We start from the raw sequence: 21,028 nt of genomic DNA on the forward strand, positions 1-21,028 counted from the left end.
TCAGTAATGGTTGAATGGTAGAGCAGACTCAATGGGCTGAATGGCCTAATTTATGCTCCAATGATCTTATTTCTGCAAAGGTGTCTTTTAAATGTTGTAACTACAGCTGCGGCACCACTTCCTCTGGAAGTTCATTCCATATACAAACCACTGTTTGTGTAAAAATGTTGTCCTTGTGCCCTTTTTAAATCTTTCTCCTCTCAAAAAAATTGCCCCCTAGTTTTATTTTCCCACCCTTGGGAAAAGGCCCGTGCTTTTCACATCATCGATGGTCCTCATGATTTTATCAGCCTCAAAAAGTCCCATCCTCTCCAGCCTCTCCCTATAATTCAAACCTGCCATACTTGGCAACAGAGATAATGGGAACTGCAGATGCTGGAGAATCCAAGATAATAAAGTGTGAAGCTGGATGAACACAGCAGGTCAAGCAGCATCTTAGGAGATGAAGGGCCTAGACCCGAAAGGTCAGCTTTTGTGCTCCTGAGATGCTGCTTGGCCTGCTGTGTTCATCCAGGTTCACACTATATACTTGACAACATCCTGTTAAATCTTTACTGAGCCTATGGCCTTCCTAAAGCAAGGTGACCAGAACTGCACACAGGACTCCAGAAGAGGCCTCACCAACGTCCCATACAAACTCAGCATGGCGTCCCGACTCCTCTGCTCAAAGGTCTGAGCAAAACCTGTTCCAACCACTTTGAACTTTGCCCTAAATGCATCCAACTCTTTCAGTCTGAAGAACTAGCTGAATCTCTGTCTGTGTTCAACACTTCCTATTGACTGAGAAAAGGAAGCACTAGATGTAAGAACAATAGTAAGAACAGAATTAGAATCTGTCATACTCCACGTGTTCCAGGCACAGTTATTAAAGCACAGAAGAAATATTAGTGTACTAAGAGATAAGTGAATAAGGAGCTCAGGTGTCATGTCTCTACCTTCACAGTATCATGAGTCACAACTTCCGAATGTTAAATGTTTGAAGGCAATGGGGAAAAAAGTGCTTTCAAGTTGACAATCCATGAATCTCAGTTGGGGTCCAGTCAATGGAAAGCTATTATTAAACTGGAGAGGGTTCGGAAAAGATTTATCAGGATGCTGCCGGAGATGATGTTATTGAGTTATAAGGAGAGGCTGGGTAGGCTGGGAATATTTTCCACCAGAGTGTATAAGGTTGAGGGGTGACCTGATCAAGTTTTAAGGAATCATGAGGGGTATAAATAGGGTTAATGGTCGGTGCTTTTTCCCTCGGATGGGGGATTTTAAGACTAGGGGGCACATTTATAAGGTGAGAGGAGGGAGATTTAAAAAGGACATGGGGGGCAAATATTTTTTACACCGTGGGTGGTTCGTGTATGGAATGAACTTCCAGAGGAAGCGGTGGGTGTGGGTACAATTACAATATTTAAAAGACATTTGGATAAGTACATGAACAAAAAATGTTTGAGGGATATGGGCCAAGCACAGACAGGTGGGACTAGTTTAGTTTGGGATTACGGTCGGTGTGGACTGTTTGGACTGAAGGGTCTGTTTCTGTACTATATGGCTCTATGACTCTATAAGGATCTCACCTCAGGATAAGGGAGGAACATAAATTTTTATGGGCTCTTTCACTTTTGTTTCTTAAAAATGATTGCATTCAGAATGTTACTCATAATTCACACTGGGCAATGAATTATGCAAATATGCAGAGCAGTAAATTCTCTAAAATAGACAATTTGCAACAATGAACAGCCTGAGCTTTGCTGGGTTAACATTGTCCTAACCCAGGAATGAACGGCAATGAGCATTTGAATGATGTAGCGAAGGGGTACGTGTTACAGATTGTGCTGACTATATTGGGGCAGGACGGTGGCTCAGTGATTAGCACTGAACATCACAGCGCTAGGGACGCATGTTCAATTCCAGCCTCGTCTGTGTGGAGTTTGCACATTCTCCCCGTGTCTGCGTGGGTTTCCTCTGGGTGCTCCAGTTTCCTCCCACAGCCCAAAGATGTGCAGGTTAGGTGGATCAGCCATGCTAAATTGTCGGTAGTGTTCAGGGGTGTGTGGGTTATAGGGGGATGGATCTGGCTGGGATGTTTCAAGGTGCAGTGTGGACTTGTTTGACCGAAGGGCCTGTTTCCACACTGTAGGGGGTCTAATCAAATCTATTATGTCTTCAAACTGAAGAACTACATATTTCAAGAGCAGGTCTATTCCGAGTGAAGCATGTTGGATTGTGGATAAGCATTAAGTTCAAACTTAAGGCAATGAACAAATGATGAGTTTTGTAGTGGTTGGGGAATAGTGCCTAACCAACAATATTTTGTCCGTATTCGGAGCCCAGGTATGCTCATTTTTGCACATTAGAATAAATAAGACAATGTGGACAATGTAGAGAGGTGGCTTCTGCTCGGCAATTTTGAGTATTTCTGACTCTCAGAATTGCTGCCATCTCACATTAACGCCGAACCGGATTGGTCAAAATTGAACAGAACTAAATTAAGGAAAATAATTATCATGGCCAGAAGATTTTTCACTTCGTGTGGAAGACACAGACTTATGTTAACTTCCTCTACAGCAGATCAGTTGGAATTTAATGCAATCAGTGCTACACATTGAGGACTGATGGGACTGTGGGCATTTTTAATGGATCAGTCCAGATACATTGATGCTTCCTTTGGGGAGGGAGGATTTGCACTGAGGGCTTGTATGGCCAGAGCTAGTGACACCACTACTGCATCATTACTGGGTGAAGGGCCTGTACAACAAGTAATTTAACAACATAACATACCACTTCATCATAATACTGTGTCATTCATTATGTGAATTCTATCTCATAGTCTCAGAGCAAAACATCTAGCAAATGTACATATCAGTCACCTTCTCCGTCTAAGATATAATACATGACCAAATCATGTAGCAGCATAATTCCTGATACTCAGAGTAAGTTGTTACAGTTGAAAAGCTCCAAATAAGTTGCTAGTTCTCCTTATTCTGTTGAACATCAGCCACTTTGGCCTTAGCATTAAACAGTTCACATAGAGTAGAATGAAAACAGGTCAATGAGCCCAACAGGCCCACAACACAACTCTGAAGAGCATCCCACCTGGATTGGCCCCAACTCCCACCCTTTCCCCTTAACTCTGCTAACCCACACACCCCTAGATCCTACAAGCAATTGAACTTGGCCAATCCGCATAATTTGCGCATCTTCGGGAGGAAACCGGAGCAGCCTACAGAAACAGGGAGAATGTGCAAACTCCGCACAGACAGTCGCCCAGGGGTGGAATCAAATCTGAACCCTGGGTGCTGGTATGCAGCGGTTCCAACCTCTCAGCCACTGTGCCGCCCCACTTTCTATCAGGTGCACCATCATTAACATATGAATGATCATCGCTGTCAAAATAAAATCAGGTACAGTCAATGTGCTGAGCAAATAGTCAGCAGGGGAAAACTGTAACATTCATGCTAACATGACACAAAATTATTACTGAGCCGACACTTGCTCAGGACAGAACTGCGAGGCTGACCAATTTTCAAATTTAGAACAGGAGGGGATAGAATAGCACCCATGTTATCTATTTACTAAATCTTGAATGAGGTCTGGTTAATGACATTAATAAATAAATATTTGGCTTTCAGCCTATATTCCTTAACAAAAGTGAATGCTTCGCAAAAATTTATCTGTCTCAGATTTAAACTTAACAACTAGTACTGCATCCTGCGCCGTATTTAGAAGAGAGTTCCAGATATCTGGCACAGTAAGCATCCCTAAGCATTATCTGATGCTTCTACTAAATTGTTTTTATTGATATTGGTGATATTAAAGAGGATGTATTAAGGTACAGTGCTTATCAAGATCATAGCGCAGCAACAGGCCTGCGTGCAGTCTCTTGTCTGGAGCCTATCTGCTTTCTTTCTTTGTTTTCCCTTTCCTTCTGCTCTTTTTTCTCGCTTTACTTTCTTTTCCTTTTGGCTCTGTTTCTTCTTCTCCTATTTACCTGTGGCAGGTTGGTTGTCAGCACCGCTGGGGCAGTGAGAGCGGGCGGCACGCGGAGTGACGGCCGTACCTTTTCCCAGCGATCGGGGCCCAGCGGCAGAGCGCTCTTCAAGATGGCGCTGTCAGCAAGGCGACAGGTGCAGCTGAAGCGAGGCTTGTGGCCCGGTAGCGGCCTGGCCTGGCGGCAGCGGAGCCAGGAGGCTTTCGGCTGAGGGGCGAGCGTGGGCGCAGCGGCTTCAGTGAAGACGACCCAGCAGCGAAGAGACACCACCTAAACTGGGTCAACTCCTATGTTGGTAAAGCATGTACTCAAATGAGTATGGGGGAAACGTTCACAGACGCTGCATTACAGCACCATCTTAGGTGCGAAGGTACCCAGGGACTGATACTTAAGGTCAAACTATTAGGAAACAAAACATGACAGAAAAATAAGGATATAAATAGTGCAAGAGGCAGTGTAGGTCTCCCTTGAGGCTAGATGGACTGTGTTGGAACGATTAATATTCTGAACTCCTTACTTCCTTTTTTTCTAATTTATTCCTGTGCCCTATAATGCTGGACTGTTTATCTCCTTACTTTTCTGTCTTGTTTTGTTTGCTAATAGTTTGGCCTTAAGTATCTGTCCCTGGGTACCTTTGCACCTAAAATTGCGCGGTAATGCAGCGTCTGTGAGCTTTTCCCTGTACTCATTTGGTTACATGCTTTACCAGAGCCAATTTAATTCAATTATCCCTACCTCTGGGTTCCAAGTTCAAACTCTACCTCAGAGCTCGGCACGGTTCATAAGGACCCCCACCAACTTTTACAGATGCATAGTAGAAAGCATCCTATCTGGATAACACAGTGTGGAGCCGGAGGAACACAGCAGGCCAGGCAGCATCAGAGGAGAAGGAAAGTTGCCTAGGAGGGCCCTGACCCGAAGCGTCAACTTTCCTGCTCCTCTGATGCTGCCTGGCCTGCTGCGTTCCTCCAGTTCCACATCGTGTTATCTCTGACTCCAGCATCAGCAGTTCTTGCTGTCTCTTTTCACTGTACGTCAGTGCATAAGACAATAACTCAAATCAGATCAAACCTCGTGTTATGGCAAGTCCACATGACCATAAGACCATGCGATAAAGGAGCAGAACTCAGGCCATTTGGCTATGGGAGGAATTTCATAGATTCACCACTCTCTAGCTTAAGAAGTTTCTTCTTATCTCCATTCTAAAAGGTCTTCCCTTTACTCTAAGGCTGTGCCCTCGTGTCCTAGTCTGTCCTAACAATGGAAGCATCTTCCCAACATCCACTTTGTCCAGGCCATTCAGTAAGTTTCAATTAGATCTCCGTTCATCTCCAATGAGTGTAGACCCAGAGTCCTCAAACGTTCCTCCTATGTTAAGCTTTTCATTCCTGGGACTATTCTCATGAACGTCCTCTGAACCCGCTCCAAGGCCAATGCATCCTTCCTGAGATATGGGGCTCAAAACTGCACCCAGTACTCCAAACGTGGCCTGACCAGAGCCTTATAAAGCCTCAGCAGTACATCCGTGTTTTTATCTTCAAGACATCTCAAAATAAATGTCACCATTACATTTGCCTTCCAGACTACTGACTCAACCTGCGAGTTTACCATGAGAGAATCCTGGACTAGAACTCCCAAGCCTCCTTGCGCTTCAGACTTCTGAATTTTCTCCCCTTTTAGAAAGTAGTCCATGCTTTTATTTTTCTTACCAAAGTGCATGACCTCACACTTACCCACGTTGTACTCCATCTGCCACTTCTTTACCCACTCTCCTAACCTGTCCAAATCCTTCTGCAGCCTCCCCACCTCCTCAATACCACCCACCCCTCCACTTATCTTTGTATTGCCTGCAAACTTAGCCAGAATGCCCACAGTTCTTTCATCTAGATCATTAATGTATGAGGAGAAAATTTGCGGCTGCAACACTGACCCTCGTGGAACACCGCTTGTCATTGGCTGTCATCGTGAGAAAGACCCCTTATCCCCAACAAGTTGATGGCGAATCTGCAATCTTTCCTGTTGCAGTCAGCAAGAGGAGAAAGATAGTGTCCTGTTAACCTAAACCATGAAATAGCTGCAATGTTCTTCCATGTTACAAGACCTCACTCATTCGTTCTGACCAAGTGTTATCCTCATTCAGAATCAGTACTGCGCACATTGTCGAACATATTTGAGAAAACTATCTCACTAAGCTTTCTCTTTTGCTTAGCTTGTGAACAAAACTGATTTCACTCGATTGATTATCTTCCCACAAGTGATCCAATATAAATGAGCCATGTGATGATGGAGAGCAAGCACTGTTCCTTGGGTTTCTTTGTGGAATTTTGTTTCCTCTGGATTTCCTATCATTGCTCTTCACAAGGAGATAGAAACCAAACACGATTCCCAAACTGAAATAATTACCATGGCCAGTAGATTTACCGTCTCCTGCAAAGAGAAAGTTCTCTATTAACACTCGCCAAGTAACAGGATCAATTGGAAATTCACATTTTGACGCAATTAGCACGGTGATGCTGAAATATGTTCAGAGAGACAAATCGTGCAACTGAGTAGACTGGGATTATGTGAAATAAAAACCCAAGTTCTGAGGAAAGGTCACTGATTCCCTGCCACCTGCTGAGCTTTCCCAGCAATTTCTGTTTCTGTTTCTGGGACTATACTGCAGCCTCACGGCGCCAGGGACCCGGGTTCGATTCCAGCCTCGGGCGACTGTCTGTGTGCAGTTCGCTCATTCTCCCCGTGTCTGCGTGGGTTTCCTCCGGGTGCTCCGGTTTCCTCCCACAGTCCAGGGATGTGCAGGTTAGGGTGGATTGGCCGTGCTAAATTACCCATAGTGCCCAGGGATGGGCAGGTTAGGGTGGATTGACCGTGCTAAATTACCCATAGTGCCCAGGGATGTGCAGGTTAGGGTGGATTGACCGTGCTAAATTACCCATAGTGCCCAGGGATGTGCAGGTTAGGGTGGATTGACCGTGCTAAATTACCCATAGTGCCCAGGGATGTGCAGGTTAGGGTGGATTGGCCATGCTAAATTACCCATAGTGCCCAGGGATGTGCAGGTTAGGGTGGATTGGCCGTGCTAAATTACCCATAGTGCCCAGGGATGTGCAGGTTAGGGTGGATCGGCCATGATAAGTTACCCATAGTGCCCAGGGATGTGCGGGTTACGGTGGATTGGCCGTGCTAAATTACCCATAGTGCCCAGAGATGTGCAGGCTAGGTGGATGGGCCATGATAAATTGCCCATAGTGCCCAGGGATGTGAGGGTTATAGGGGATGGGTCTGGGTGGGGTGTTTCAAGGGACGGTGTGGACCTGTTGGGCCGAAGGGCCTGTTTCCACACTGTAGGGAATCTAATCTAATCTAATCATAACACAGAATTTAGAAGAATGAGTGGGGGATCTTGTAGCAACATATAAAATTATGAAGGGAATAGGTAAGCTAGAAGCGAGGAGGTCATTTCCGCAGGAGGGTGAAACTAGAATTTGGGGGCTTAGCCTCAAAATAAGGGGGTGGGGGTGCAGTTTTAGGACTGAGTTCAGGAGGAACTTTATCATCCAAAGGGTTGTGAATCTGTGGAATTCCCTGCCCAGTGAAGCCGTTGAGGCTACCTTGTTGAATGTTTTTAAGGCAAAGATAGAGTAGTAAGGGAATTAAGGGTTATGGTGAGCAGGTGGGTAAATGGAGCTGAGTCCATGAAAAGATCACCCACGATCTTATTGAATGGCAGAGCAGGGTCAATGGGCCAGATGGCCTCCTGTTGCTCCTATTTCTTACGTTCTCGTGTAAACCAAAAATGAATGAGCAGTGGGGCAAACGAGGGTTTCAGAGAACGGGCAGAGAGGCGGATACAAGGAGTGTTAGATCAGCCATGATCCGATTGAACGGCAGTTCAGGCCTGAGGGGCTGAATGGCCTACTCCTGTTATTATCTCATGTGACCTTATGGTCTTCAACATGACATCTTCGAACAGGAGAGGCTAATTTGATTGCCATATAATTTTGTGAGCAGATTAATGGCTGGTGGTTATGAATCTCACACTCAAAATGTCTCTTACCATTCACAGCAGAGAATTAATTTGGCGAGCATGGGATTTCTCCTCCCCTAATCACTGTCGTTTCTACATTTGTGTTGGGATCGACTGAAGAAAATCAATTTAACATACAGTTGTAAAATGGGTAGTAAAGTGACTAACCCATGATGCAGTGCATGGGCTATAAATTAAATTTAAACATTCAAATTTAATAATGAACCTTTTACAAAGTACAAATCAGTACCAATAATCACAGCCATCATACTTATGTTTAATCATCTGATATTCTGCTACAAGGTAAATATTTAAATCAACGACTGTAAGATCAGTGAGGGAATGTGTAGCCATTATTTTGCATGAGGCTATTATTCGGCAGTTACCAAGTGAAATCATTTGAACACTGTGAGACATCTGTATTTTTTTAGATTGTAACTTGCTCATGGGACGTAGGCATTGCTGATGATTGTCCATCTGAGTTTCTTTGGAGAAAGTGCTCGTGAGCTGCCTACCTGTGTTTTATTTGTTCGCTCAGGTGAATTTGGCATTAGTGGCCAGGCCCAGCATTTATTGCCCATCCCTAGTTGCCCCTTGGGAAGACAGTGGTGAACTGCCATCTTGAGCCATTAGGTTACAAAGGGGTCTTAATCAATTGCTGTACAGTTACAGTTTGTAAAAGACATTTGAAAAGTCCGTGAATAAGAAGTGTTTGGAGGGATATTGGCCAAGTGCAGGCAGGTGGAACGAGTTTAGTTTGGGATTATGGTCGGCGCGGACTCGTTGGACCGAAGGGTCTATTTGTGTGCTGTATGACTCTATGACTCTATGTAGGTTCAGTCAATATTCTGTATAACCAAGTGACTCGTTCTTATAATGTCACGGAGCCATAGAGCTGCCCAATGCGGAAAAAAACCCTTTGGTCAAACTTGTCCATGCTGACCAGATAGCCAATGGGCTGAGGAGTGGCAGATGGAGTTTAATTTGGATAAATGTGAGATATTGCATTTTGGTAAAATAAACAAGGGCAATATTGTACCTAATTAAAATATGGCCTTGGGTAGTGCTGTAGGTTAGAGGGAGCTATGGGTTCAAGCCCATAATTCTTTGAAATTTGTGTCACATATAGACAGGGTGATTCAGAAATCATTTGACACACTTGCCTTCATCGCTCAGAATGTTGCTTTTAGGAGTTGGGACGTCATGTTGAGGTTGTACAGGATGTTGGTGAGGCGTCTTCTGGTATAATGTCTCCAAGCCTGGTCACCCTGGTATAGGAAGAATGTTATTAAGCTGGAGAGGGTTCAGAAGAGATTTACCAGGATGTTGCCAGGACTGGAGGGTTGAATTATGAGGAGAAGCTGGAAGAACTGGGACTTTTCTCACTGGAGCACAGGAAGTTGAGAGGTGACCTTATAGAAGTTTGTAAAATCATGAAGGGTATGGATAAAGTGAATGGTATGTTTCTTTTCCCTAGGGTGGGGGCTTTTGAGACCAAGGGGCATATTTTTAATATAAGAGGGGAAAGATTTAAAATAGACATGAAGTGTAGCGTTTTTACACAGAGAACTACAAGCTTGATCATTGCCTGTAGAGGAAACAAGTTTGTGTTATCTGCAGGGAAGCCTACTTACCTAATGATGTTTGGAACAGTGACTGAATTACTGAGAGTTTCTTCATGAACTGAGTGGATTCTTCCACTCCTTATCCCAATAGCTTCACCTTTCGCACTCCTCTGCCCCTAACATGCCTAGCCCAAAGTCAGGGATTGAGCTCATTTGATGTATTTATGAAATGCTGATCCAGTGACAGTAGCAGTTCACTGAAGGTTCATTAGTCTGCTTCCAGGTTAGAGGGGGTGTGTATTCTGAAGAAGGTGAATATTGAGGCCGAGCTGCATTGGAATACAGAAGAATGAGAGGCAATTCGATTGTTAAGTATGATATTCTGACTTTTTTTGGAAGTGGGGGGACATCCTACCCAGATCCAGCCCATCCCCGCAACACTGTGTTTCCGATGGCTAATTCAGCTAACCAACACATCCATCGACACTATCAGAAGTTTAGCACGGCCAATCCACTCTAACCTGCACGTCTTTGGACTGTGGGTGGAAACCGGAGCACCCAGAGGGAACCCACGCAGACACGGGGAGAATGTACAAACTCCACACAGACAGACACCCGAGGCTGGGATCGAACCCGGGTCTCTAGTGCTGTGAGGCTGCAGTGCTAACTGCTGAGCCACTGTGCCACTATTTAGTCTTGGTATGTTTTAAAAGGTGAATATTGAGACAAAAGCAAAGTTAATGAACTGAAATATTTACCATCATTCTTAAATATCATTTGACCTGCGGAATGGAAATCTGTGTTAGCATTTGTGTTCAAAAAAATCAAGTGGGAAATCACATTTTCAACACAACTGCATGACAAATTCAAAGTTTCACAGGCTGCAGATTGATGCAGAGTCTCTGGAGGTAGAATGAACATTAAAATATAAGGCATTAAAACAGGAGGAACATTTCGCCCCTAGAATCTGTTCCACGATTGAATGGAACTGTAGCTAATGTTTGCCCTTCATGCTTTCAGACAAAAACGTACCAAATTCAGATTTACAATTAAGGATTGAATTAGTCTAAGTAAGTGTTTCTTAAGTTTGCTCCTGAAAGCTCCATCTCCAGTAACTAACCACCCCAGGTGGTGAATGTATTTTTGGCTGGGTTAACGTAACAAGCTAAGCCTTAGGGGCAATATCAGACGGACTCACTTGAACCTGTGCAAAGCCTCGTGGGCTATGTTCACCCGAGAATGTCTGAGATGAAAAGTAAATATAAAGTCACCATAGACCCACTCTGCCATTTAAAACAGATGAGCTTAAGTTGACAGGGTCCCTGTAGCTCACCCAACCAAGGGGCAAGGCTGAACCTTCATGGTAACTCCAGCTGGTGTAAGAGTTGCCTCCGCACTGTTGGCATCAACTGGCCTGATCTGCCAACTTTGTAACAACAATCTGGAAGTAAGGTGGAAGAAATTGAACTGGGTTGGACTTTATCAAACCTGTACAAATTTTACGGATTAGAGCTTATTTTTCTAAGGAAAGTTTTCTAAGGTACAATCAGCTCTTGTGTAATTTCATGAACGCTTGGGTCATCACCTTTCAAAATTCATTGAATAAAATCTCAAATTGTGTTCCCCTTTTCATTACTTAACTTTTACATTGTAGATGTCATTCTCTTAATAGTGTCCGAGGCCAACATTTCCTTCCTAAAGGTATACTGCCCAAACCTGTACAAAGCTCTCTAGGTTAGCATTAACCAATGGACTTTGCAAGACTCTGACATAACAGCTTTTCCTCGTCTTTGATTCAGTAAGTTATAAATCCCCACTGCGTGGAAACAAGCCATTCACCCCAACAAGTCCACGCCAACTCTCTGAAGCGCATCCCACCCAGATTCAACACCCCTACCCAATCCCTGTAGCTCTGCATTTCCCACAGGTCATCCACTTAACCTGCACGCCTGGACACAAGGGGCGATTTTGGAATGGCCAGTCCAGTGGGGTTTTTGATTATCATCTGCAGCTATCCTGAGCATTTGGAGTTTTGTGGACCTGGATTTCCAAATCTCGTTTGACTTCTACTGTATCGCCCTTTCCGCCATTCTCTTTTTCCCCAGTTTAGGTCCAAAACCTTGAAATTGAGCTTTTGTTTTCTCCTTCCCATTCACTTTATCTATTGTATTTTGTTACTTACGGTGCTAGCAATATTTATCCGTCGCAAACTTGAATATGTGACCTTCAGGGTTGTCCATACTGGATTGAAAATGCTCGTAAGTGCAAGTCTAAATCTGAGATTATTCTACATTTCAAAATCTTGTTGGTGTGAACTTTCTTTCCAGTTACGTTTTGTAACTCCCAGCATTGGCTCGGAATTGGAAATATCTCAGTTTCACATCAAAATTACGAAATGCATATGCTCATAATGCCTCCTTCACATCTGCTGATCTTGGTCAGTGGAGCTAGTTGGATGGAATAGAATCCGTATAGTGTTGAAACAGGCCATTCAGCCCAAGAAGTCCGCACCGACTCTCTGAAGAGCACCCCACGCAGATTAACACACACTCCCTTCTCCTCATCCAATCCCTGTAATCTTGCATTGCCCACAGCCAATCCACATAACCTGCACATCTTTGGACTGTGCGGGGAACCTGGAGTACCCGGAGGATACCCACACAGACACAGGGAATATGTGCCATCCCCAAACAGACACTTACTCAAGCCTGGCACCAAACTGCTGAGGCAGAAACATGCAATATTGTGGCATTGATGAACTTTTGAGACACCCTTCTACAACTAGTAACTTTTGTGTTAAGCGAGCAACTTTAATTTGGTTTTGAAGAATTAAAGAACGTGCGTTATCCAGTGGATAAATTTGCGTTTCAGTCTGGTCAATGATTGTATCTCAATACATAACATCGAAGCAGAATGGTGGCTCAGCACCTGTGGCCTGGGTTTGATTCCAGCCTTGAGTGACTGCCTGTGTGGAGTTTGTATGTTCTCCCCATGTCTGCATGGGTTTCTTCTGGGTGCTCCTGTTTCTTCCTACAGTCCAAAGACGTATCTATTAGGTGAATTAACCATGCTAAATTGCCCATAGTGTCAAGGGATGTGAGGGCTAGGAGAGTTAGCCATGGGAAATGCAGGTTATAGGGTGGGGGGGATGGGTCTGAGTGAGATGCTCTTCAGAGGATCAGTGTGGGCTTGATGGGCCGAATGGGCTGCTTCCACACATTAGGGACTCGGTGTGTTGATTCCACGTGATGTGATAGCATTTTTAAGGGACTTGTGGTGAGGTCTTGTGAACAGCTCCATTCTGTTTCCATATAATCATGCAAAAAAAGCCTCTGCACGAAAGTATTTACCATCAGGAGAAATCACAATGTGCCCTGTGGAAAAAAATGCGGATTTTTGTTAAGTGTCAACAGCATATAGTCAATCAGAAATGCATGTTTTTTTTTCAATTGTAATAGACATAGCCACTTAAAAGCATTTTAGAAACATCCAATAAGCTGAGCTACATCAGCATACATATGTACACCATGGCTTCAGGACAGAGGCTGCAAAGAGTAACACATCAGCTATCTCCCTAAACCCTGTCTACCATCTGCAAGATACAAGTCAGGAATGTGATGGAATACATTCCATTTTCCTGAAAGGATATAGTCCCCACAACCCCAAAACAGTCAAGGATCTTGACATCATCCATAGAAAATAACACTTTGCTGGCACCTCATTCACCATCTTAAACCATCACTCCCTTCACCACAAAGGGCTCAGTCGCAGCAGTGTGTACCCTCTACAAGATGCACTGCAGCAACTCACCAAGGACCCGCCAACAGCATATTTCAAGTCTTCAATCTTGGCCATCTAGAAGGACAAGGGGCAGCAGATACATGGGAACGCCTCCCCCTGCAAGGTCCCCTCCGAGCCCCTTGCCATCCTGAAATGGAAATATATCGCCGTTCCTTCAGTGTCGCTGGGTCAAAATCTTAGAACTCCTTCCCTGAGGGCATTGTGGGTCAACCTACAGTGTGTGGACTGCAGCGGTTCAAGAAAGCAGCTCACCTCCACCTTCTCAAGGGGGCAACTAGGGACAGGACAATAAATACTGGGCCCAGCCAGCAACACCCACGTACCGTGAATGATTTTAAAAAGCCGTATCTCCTCCAACTCAGATCAATGGCTAACCCTCTAGCACCAGACTTGACACGGATCTCCTGCTTTCGAAAGAATGTGTAGCCTTACAAAAGATGGCCAGGCTTGCCATTGGATGGATGGGCAATGGCAGGTGAGCTGAGACATGATTGACGCATGCTTATATGCATCAAAACGTTGTACAAATTGATAACGGTAGAAATTAAGCTCGATTGCAACACATTAATGCAGGCGAATCGATGTCCCAAATTGGGGATTAAAATTATAGGACAGATCAAAATCTGAAACAAAGTTTTGAGGCTATATTTTCCAAACAATCTGAGAAACCCCAAATCCTCTGTTGTTGGCTAGTTTAGTCCAGTTCATTGTTCTCTGCTGAATTCTCTCCCTCTGATTCTCTCTTACATGGGATTCAGTCATGACTTTTTCCACTGTTTCTGTAGAAGGTATCTATTGCATTCCCCCAAGCTGTCACAACTGGTCTATCCTCAAAGAATTCTTTGCTGTTTGAGAAGCAGGATCTCTCCTTTTCATGTGGTGTCATTGCTTTGTGACTGTATTCTTGTGATCTGGATGGACAATGATTTTGCATCACACCAGCCCATTCCTTGACCGTCCAGTAGATACTTGGCTTTTACACAGTACCCATTGTCTGCCCATTCCATTACGTCCCGCCCATTCTACATCATGCCAGTCATTCAGCAATACCCAAGCTTCCTCTCAGTGCGATGCCAAAGGAAAGTCTGATTTTAAAACTCATTTTAAATCCTATGCAAATTTTCCCTGCTTTCACTGGGCTTGATTGCAATGGGATTAAAATGTGAACCATCACCTAGTGAAGGCCGGTGTGCCATGCTGATACGAATATAAGGATTAGGATCTGAATGAGGCTATTCAGCCCCATGAGCCTGCTCATCATTATGTCTGCTGATGGCTGATCCCACCTTGGCCTCATCTCCACTTTCCTGCCTGCTTCACATAACCCTTCAACCCATTACTGATTAAAAATATCTACTGAAATTTACTCCGTGCCCCAGCAACGACTATACTCCGAGATAGTGGATTACACAAATTCACTACCCTTTGAGAGAAGTAACCCCTCCTTTTCTCTGTTTTAAATCTGCTAAATCTTAAGCCTAAGACTATGATCTTTCATCTAGTTCTCAGGAAGGGTCACCAGACCCTAAACGCTAACTCTGTTTTCTCCTCTACAGATGCAGCCAGACCTGCTGAGCTTTTCCAGCAACTTTGTTTTTGTTCCTGATTTACAGCATCCGCAGTTCTTTCGGTTTTTACCTCTCATTCTTGGTTGCCTTAAATGAAGACAGAGCCTTTCTATATCTATTCTATCAATCCCATTTAGCATCTTCTAGACCTCAAACATTTCTCATTCTTCTGAACTCCAGACAGCATAGCTCTAAACTGCTCAATCTCTCTTCATAACACTAAGCTCCCGTCTCAGGAATCAATCGAAAGAAACTCCACTGAACTGTCTCCAATAAAACAATATCCCAAATTGTACACAATACCCCAGCTGCATTTTCACTAGTGCCAAGTAAATTCAGCTGTTTGAAGTTGAAGAGAATAAACTTATGTAATTACCGTGATGGAATTTCTTAGAAGGTGCTGTGAAAGAAACAGAGGTACGTTAATATCCTTTACAGAAAATCAGGGAGGAAAAGAAAATGAAAAAAAAACAAAATCCCAATTTTCGCATGTTGGCTGTTGTTTGTCAGTCAAGTCAGTTCAGAAATCCTTCCTTCTGAAAGCAGGAAAATTGCACATTAGTAGCACAACCTCAACAGTAGGGGGGGTGCAGTGGTCTAGTAGTATTATCGCTGGCTTCTTAACACAGAGACCCAGATACTATGCCGGGCTCAAATCCTGCCTTGGCAGATGGTGGGGAGAAATCTGGAGTTTACAGTCCAGCAATGACTGTGAATCAAATGACCCCCAAAGATCACCAGTGACCACCACCCACCACTGCAACCCCCCCCCCCCCCCACCCCCCCCCCGGCCCCACTACCACTTCAGGGAGAGAAACTGCGTTCTTTATCTGGTCTGGCCTACATGTAACTCCAAACACACGGCAATGTGGTTGACGCATAATTGCCCTCGTAAGAATTAGGGAGGGGCAACAAATGCTGGTCTAGCCAGTGATACCCACATCCTATGAGAGAATAAAAGTGACCCATAACAAAGTGTCTGACTGCCTGGAGCCCGTTATTGCAGAGGCGTGGGGCTTCACAGGCTTCAAAATCCCCCCTCCCCCTACTGCATCCAAAAACCAGCCCAGCTCGTCCCCGCATCCCTAACCTGTCCTTTCTCCCACCTATCCCCCCCTCCCACCTCAAGCCACACCCCCATTTCCTACCTACCAGCCTCATCCTGTCCCCTTGACCTGTCCGACCTCCCTGGACTGACCTATCCCTTCCCTACCTCCCCACCTACACTCACCTTTACTGGCTCCATCCCCACCTCTTTGACCTGTCTGTCTCCTCTCCACATATCTTCTCCTCTGTCCATCTTCTATCCGCCTCCCCCTCTCTCCCTATTTATTTCAGAACCCCCTTCCCCTCCCCCATTTCTGAAGAAGGGTCAAGGCCCAAAAGGTCAGCTTTCCTGCTCCTCTGATGCTGCTTGGCCTGCTGTGTTCATCCAGCCCCACACCTTGTTGTCCCATTATTGTAGAGCCTGGGCTTTAACCCAGCCCGCCTGTACTATGTTGCTTTGGGGGTGTTGGGGGTAAAGACCTAGATGATCATTACTTCTCAAAGACTCATAACAGTTAATAGCCACACCACCTGAAACAGCACTGTTTGCCCTTGGGGAAGGTGAGCTTTTCCAGCAACTTTTGTTTTTGATTCAAACGAGCTACACTGACAACTCACACAGAGATAGTAAGACTTGTCGATACTGGAGTCAGAGAGAACACAGTGTGTGGAGCTGGAGGAACACAGCAGGCCAGGCAGCATCAGAGGAGCCGGAAAATTGGCGTTTCGGGTCGGGACCCATCTTCAGAAATGCTGCCTGGCCTGCTGTGTTCCTCTGGGCCCACGCTGCATTATCTCTGACTCCAGCATCGGCAGTTCCGACTGTCTCTGAGTGAGTTGTCAGCGCAGTGCATTTAAAACAAAAATGGAAGTTGCTGGAAAAGCTCAGCAGGTCCGGCAGCATCTGTGAAGAGAAAACCAGAGTTAACGCTTCGGGGCCGGTGACCCTTCCTTAGCATCTGAAAAGTTAACTCTGACTTTCTCTTCACAGATGCTGCCAGACTTGTTGAATATTCCCAGCAACTTCTGTTTTTGTTCCTGATTTATAGCTTCGGCACTTCGTTTGGTTTTTACTTAGCTCATTTGAAAATTGTTTTTTCTTAATTTTGAGCTTCTGTGGGCTTCAGTCTGTCTCAAAGGGCTCCTCAAAATTCGACGTTAGGAAATTTAAGTCGTGAAGAGGAGGAAATTGGGGTCCCCCTCTCTCCCTATTTATTCCAGAACCGTCTCCCCATTCCCCTCTCTGATGAAGGGTCAAGGCCCGAAACGTCAGCTTTTGTGCTCCTGAGATGCTGCTTGGCCTGCTGTGTTCATCCAGCCTCACATTTTAATATCTTGGATTATGTCCAGTCTGGTTACCCTTTTATCGGAAGGATATTATTAGTCCAGAGAGGATTCAGAAGAGATTTACCAGGATGTTGTCGAGTATGGAAGCTTGAGCTGTAAAGAAAGGCTGGGACTTATCTGGAACGCAGGTGGTGACCTGTTAGAGGTTTATAAAATCATGAGGGGCATAGATAAGGAGACTGGTAGGTGACTTTCCCCTATGATGGGGGATTTCAATACAAGAGCATTTTTTTAAGTTGAGAGGAGAGAGATTTAAGGGGAATTTTTTTTTACACAGAGGGTAGCTCACATGTGGAATGACCTTCCAGAGGATGTGGTGGGTGTTGGTACAGTTAAAAGGCATTTGGATAAGGACATGAATAGAAAGGTTTGGAGGGATATGGGCCAGGAGCAGGCAGGTGGGGCTGGTTTAGTTTGGGATTACGGTCAGCATGGATTAGTTGGACTGAAGGGGCTGTTTCTGTGCTGCAGGGCTCTATGACTGGCCATCCCATGCTCTGGGGACAAGAGAGTTCAATAGATGGATACAACGCATGCTACTTGCCCCTAGAAATACGATAATGACTATAAGTGGTCAGGTAGAGGGGAGCTCTCATTGGGGACACCCCTTTTGTGTGATCTCTAGCTAAGATGTGAAGGAATTCTTCCCTGGGTCTTCCTCCTCATCTCCAAATGGAAGATCTCCAGAAGACGAACAGGAAGACCCAGGGAAGAGTTCCCTCACACCTTAGCTAGAGAACATGAATGCAATCCTCACAATTTTAATGAGACCGAAACGCTCTGCTCCAGCAGCCTGTGTGTCCTTTAGCATCAATGAACAATCTCTAGTTGTCCCTGCTGTGTACTTTTAATATCTAATTTACAAATGCATGATATCTAAATTGCGCTTCTTAACAAACTCAATAAACCATCTGAAAATGGCTAAAAATCATCGACTTATAATTGACTTGAAGAATCCCCTCTGTGAGGAAAGAGGCCATTCGACCCATCCAGTATGCACTGACACTCTGAAGAACATGTCAGCTAAACTCATTTCCCTTTAACCCTGCCCACCCAAAACCCCATGATCCAGAATTTACCACTAGATAATTTACCCAACTGGCATGTCGTGAACATGGCAGGGCAATTTAGCATGACCAATTGACCTGATCTGCACATCTTTGGACTGTGGGATGAAAACAGTGCAGTTGGGACATCATGTTGAGCTTCTACAGGGCATTGAGAGTATTGTATACAGTTCTGGTCACCCTGCTACAAGAAGGGTGTTATTAAATTGCAGAAGGTACAGAAAGGCTTTGCAAGGATGTTACCTGGACTAGAGGGTTCGAAATACACCTGGACCTTTTGAACTCGAACACAGGAGGTTGAGGGGTGACCTTCATAGAATCCTTATAGTGTGGAGGCAGGCTATTCGGTCCATCGAGTCTACACCAACCCTCTAAATGGCATCCCACTCAAATCCACCCCATCCCTGTAACCTTGCACATCATGGGCGATTTCCCACGGCCAATCCACCTAGCCTGCATATCCCTGGACACTATGGGACAATTTAGCATGGCCTACCCACCCTAACCTGCACATCCATGGACACTATGGGTAATTTAGCATGGCCAATCCACCCTAACCTGCACATCTTTGGACTGTGTGGAGGAAATAGGAGCACCCGGAGCAAACCCACTCAGACACGGGGAGAATGTGCAAACTCCACACAGATACAGTCGCCCGTGGGTTGAGTCACACCCTAGTCTCTGGTGTTGTGAGGCAGCTGTGCCAATCGGTGTGTCCCCTGGTCTGTCTAGATGACCCAGGCAGTGGTGTGCACAAACGTCCCAGGTCAAAGTTTTTGGGTTTATATCCCACTTCAGAGATTTGAGCGTGCACTTGAAGATGGAGGAATTCCTTTTCACAGAGAGTAACGAATATCTAGAATTCTCTACCCCAGAGGATTGTGAAGACGAGACCACTGAAAGCATGAGATTTTTGAAAGAGGATCAGACACAAATGAGAAATTGAAGAATGGGGCAGATTAGCCAGGGACTCACAGATTAACTAAACTTCAATTCCTGATAGCTCTATGTTCCCCAGTGCTGAAATATATGTTTAAACTTTTGTATCTTGGCCTGACAGGAGTGGTTATAAGGGATTTTAAAACCTCCCATCCTGGTTATAATCTCTTCCAACCTCTTCCATAAGGCAGAAGATACAAAGCCTTAAATATATGTACTAATTGATTCAAGAACAGTTTTGCCTACGCTGTTATTAGACTTCTGCATGGGGCTCTCAAATTTCACGTTGAGTGTGAACCTCAGTCTTTGTGCACCTTCTCTCCAGCCATAACATTGTATCCTTCACCCTGTTCTATTACCCTAATGCACTTTGTACAGTATTGTCTGCCTGCACGGCACACAAAACTGAACATGCGACAATAATAAATTGAATCAGGACAAAGCTTGAATGGGGAGGGTGATGGACAGTCAAAGGTTGCATTCTTCGGGTAAACCAAAGTGTGGAACCTGCTCAGAAAGTGTTTGGGTTTACGTCACAGGAAGAAGGCTCAGGAATGGCAAAAAGTGAGGAACTCATTCAGGGTACAGAGCAGACTTTGATGAGGCAAATGTCCCCCTGCAGTGTAATGGTTTGATGATGCTGTGAAATTTAAAAATCACACATCCCAGTTTAACGTCCAAAAGATGGAAACCCAATCAGAGGCTTTTGAAATAATTTAGAAATGATTAAGTGCCAGTCAACAGGAAACATTTAGAGCCACTTTCACGTTAAAAAGAAACCCTTCAACCGGTCTAACGGAAATTCAGAATGATGGTTTTTAAATCGTTGACAAGAATCACTGCGCAGAGGTGGAAGTATTACTGTGCAGCTTATAAAAAGTGAAAAACTCACTCAACACTGTCTCCTGCGAACACTCCCAGGGACAGGGACAGCACGGGGTTAGCTACAGAGTAAAGCTCCCTCTACACTTTCCCCCATCAAACACTCCCGGGACAGGGACAGCACAGGGTTAGATACAGAGTAAAGCTCTCTCTACACTGTCCCCCCTCAAACACCCACAGCACGGGGTTAGATACAGAGTAAAGCTCTCTCTACACAGTTCCCCCTCAAACACCCTCAGCACGGGGTTAGATACTGAGTAAAGCTCTCTCTACACAGTCCCCCATCAAACACACCCGGCACAGGGTTAGATACAGAGTAAAGCTCTCTCTACACTGTCCCGCCCATCAAACACTCCCAGGACAGGGACAGCACGGGGTTAGATACAGAGTAAAGCTCTCTCTACACAATCCCCCATCAACCACTCCCAGGACAGGGACAGCACGAGTTTAGGAAAAGATTAAAGTTCCCTCTGCACTGTTCCCGCAAAACATTCCCAGAACTTGGACAGCACGGGGTCAGTTACAGGCTAAAGCATCCTCTATGCTGTTCCCACCAAACACTCTGGGAACGCATCCTGTTTGAACAACATGACTGAGGCGACAGGACTGTACAGCTGTCCTTACCTGTTGTGATCGAGGCCAGCAGGTCGAGGAGGAGAATGAAGACTTGCAACCTCATTGCCACCATGAGCTGCCTGGCTATCTGTAATATTGCTTGTTCACTCTGCAGAGCGGGCTTTATATATTTTGGAATCACTGTCTGCCTGTTGGATTTTCAGAGCTGGTAGTATATTTTTCAGTGA

The 21,028-nt window shown here is 45.0% G+C and overlaps 1 long non-coding RNA gene across 1 annotated transcript; it reads right to left on the reverse strand.

Annotated features, from left to right (window-relative positions):
* Nucleotides 1-12,842: 12,842 nt before the first annotated feature.
* On the reverse strand, nucleotides 12,843-20,951 carry LOC125448414 (uncharacterized). Its single transcript, XR_007246713.1, has 3 exons — nucleotides 20,850-20,951; nucleotides 15,320-15,343; nucleotides 12,843-12,948 (listed from the first exon to the last, which is right to left on the reverse strand). It is a non-coding gene; the product is annotated as an uncharacterized LOC125448414 (long non-coding RNA).
* Between the last annotated feature and the right edge of the window lie 77 nt (nucleotides 20,952-21,028).

This window comes from Stegostoma tigrinum, chromosome 41, assembly GCF_030684315.1.
Source record: "Stegostoma tigrinum isolate sSteTig4 chromosome 41, sSteTig4.hap1, whole genome shotgun sequence".
Taxonomy (NCBI): domain Eukaryota; kingdom Metazoa; phylum Chordata; class Chondrichthyes; order Orectolobiformes; family Stegostomatidae; genus Stegostoma; species Stegostoma tigrinum.